Below are 3,274 nucleotides of genomic sequence, written 5' to 3' on the forward strand. Positions count from 1 at the left end.
AGAGAGAGAGAGAGAGAGAGAGAGAGAGGAGAGACAGAGAGGAGAGACAGAGAGAGACAGAGAGACAGACACAGAGAGAGACAGAGAGACAGAGAGAGACAGAGACAGACAGAGACAGAGACAGAGAGACAGAGACAAAGAGACAGACAGAGATAGACACAAATACATACATACACACACACAGAAAGAGAGAGAGAGACAGAGAGAGACAGAGAGACAGAGAGACAGAGAGACAGACAGAGACAGAGACAGAGAGACAGACAGAGACAGACACAAATACACACATACACACACACAGAGATGGAGAGACAGAGAGACACAGAGAGAGACAGAGATAGAGAGACAGAGACAGACAGAGACAGAGAGAGACAGAGATAGAGAGACAGAGACAGACAGACACAAATACATACATACACACACAGAGAGACAGAGAGACAGAGACAGACAGAGACAGACAGAGACAGACACAAATACACACATACACACACAGAAAGAGAGAGAGGGACACAGAGAGAGACAGACAGAGACAGAGACAGACAGAGACAGACACAAATACACACACACACACACAGAAAGAGAGAGAGAGGAAGAGAATGTGAGTTGATTGAGTATGGAGGAGGAGGTGGAGAAGGATCTGAGAAATGTTAGAAGGTAATGAATATGATAAAAAATATATTGGATGAAACTTTCAAGGAATAAATAAGATATTACTCAATAAAAGCAGAGATGATGTTCTGGCCTGAGACTGACTAGCTCAGAAAAAGCCTGAGGCCTCTACTTGGGACATTTATGTATCAATATGAAAGAAAGATTGAATGTTACCTGCTTGACAAATACTGCAGCAAGAACAGGCTCCAGGAATTATCTTCCTATAATAGGGCTTTCTTATGCAGGACTTGGGACTATTTGTGATGTTAGACAATAAATACCTCACTATTAGACATGCTCATCTTTGTTAGAATATAATTGAAACTCCAGTGGGAGAAAATCCAATGAGACAAGAAACTTGGGTGTGTCTGTTTTCATATAAACTTTGCTGGCTGAGATATTTCTTAAAATCCCAAGGGTTTCATTCTCTTCATTATTAACAGACAGAATTAGAACTGCAAATATCTAGTTGGCTTTGTAACTTGATTTGGCTAATTGTAATTAGCATGGACTAGGCTGTGATCACCTGTGACATCAGAAGCAGGTGCTTGGAACTACTGCCCTGAGCATCATTGTGTCTTTTGTAGTCACACTTTAGGGTGCTGCAGAAAGAGGTGTAATATTTGTTTTTGTGTGTAAGTGACTTACATTTTTAAAATTTTATTGGTTATTTTATTTATTTACATTTCCAATGTTATCCCCCTTCCCAATCAAGCCTCTTATCCCCTGTTTCTATGAGGGTGCTCCTTCCCTCCTGCCTCAGTGCCCTAGCATTCCGCTACTCTGGGATATCGAGCCTCCACAGGACCAAGGGGACTCCCCTCCCATTGATGCCAGATAAGACAATCCAGTTATGCAACTGGAGCCATGGGTTCCATGTATATGCTTTGGTTGGTGGTTTAGCCCCCCGGGGAGCTTTTGGTGGGGGGAGTGTCTGGTTAGTAGATATTGTTGTTCTTCCTGTGGGGTTGCTAACCCCTTTAGCTCCTTCAGTCCTTCCCCTAACTCCTCCACTGGGGTCCCCATGCTTAGTCTGATAGTTGGCTGTGTGCATACACATATGTATTAGTGACCTACATTTTAATTCAGTATTGATGTTTTCACCCTGAACAGTGTACTCCTAAGTTAGACAGAAAATATAGTTATTAAAGATAATTAGTTCCAAAGTCAACATTATGTCTAAGCCAGTGCTCCCTTTTAGGGCAAACCAAAAATCCCTTCCTTGTTCCTAAATTCCACATGATATTTTATTTGCATTGTTCTGAAAAATTTAATTATGAATGTTGTTGCGATAATCCCATGGATGTATAAATATCCTTTATGCTTTAAACTAACTCATATAAAGTTATTAAATAACTAGTTATTCAACTATAGTATTCTCAATGCTTCATTGCATCACTGCTTCTTTTAAATGGAGACAAAGAAAAAGAAATATGTTCAAAATGTTTGCACAGATTAATTCTAAACAAATGTCTCTTTAAACAAAGCCAGCATTATTTGCTATAAAATTTATGTTGTTATTAGATATAACTTATTGTTTTAATCACCTTTTAAACTTTTTATAGTTAGTGTATAAAATAACGGACAGTTTTATGCATTTTCATAATAAGCATCATTACACTTTGCTCAAATTTATCCTAAACCTCTACTGTACATCCCAACATCCTTTGACCCCTCTCCTTTATTGATGGCTTCTACCCCACCAAATAATGTCTTCTTCTGCTTTCATATGTACTTTATTACCTTCTGGCTATTATGAATAAAGCTGCTAGAAACATAGTTGAGCAAGTGCTCTTGAGGAAGTTAAAGATTTTTTTAATCATGTATTGGCTATTTGCAATTCTTTGATATCAGTTTATTTAGCTCATTAGTTCCTTTGTTGATTTAATAATTATTTTTAGTATTTAAAATTTACAGTTCTTTATATATTCTGGATAATAATCCACTCTTTAAAAAGGTTTATTATCTTGACTTTTCATCTTAAGATATTTTCTTCTTCCTCCAAATCCCCTCTCTATAACAACACACACCCCCACAGATAGACACACAAGCACACACACACACAGGAGGGAGGGATGGATGGAATTTTAAATCTAGATTTTATGTGTGAGATTAAGTATGAGATATTTATTTGTATGTATATAGCTTTGCTTTTCTTGATGTCCATTTCATGTGGATGTGAGGATTTCTTAATGGCTGGATGAAGTTCCATTACACCAATTTTTCTTTGTCATGTTCAACTGCTGATGAACATCTAGGTTAACCTTTTCCTCATTATTGAGATTAGTGTAGCACTGAACATGGATGTGTAAGTGCCTTTTCAGTATATTGATAGAAAGACTATACCACCCCAAGGGTGGTATAGGTAGGTTATATCATAGCTGTAGTTTATAATAAAGTCTTCATTCATTTACATGGTGGCTACACAAAAGAAAATCCCCACTAGCAGTTCATGAGTTATTTTCTCACATCTTAACCAGCATCTGCTGTCTTTGCTTTCTTTACTGATAGCTATCTGTCTCTGACAAGATTGAATCTCAAAGCAGTTTTGATTTGCATTTTTTAAAAAATTATTTATTCACTTTACATCCCAATATCCCAGCATCACCTCACAGCTCTTCTTCCC

The sequence above is a fragment of the Mastomys coucha genome, unplaced genomic scaffold, assembly GCF_008632895.1.
Source record: "Mastomys coucha isolate ucsf_1 unplaced genomic scaffold, UCSF_Mcou_1 pScaffold21, whole genome shotgun sequence".
In the NCBI taxonomy this organism is placed as follows: domain Eukaryota; kingdom Metazoa; phylum Chordata; class Mammalia; order Rodentia; family Muridae; genus Mastomys; species Mastomys coucha.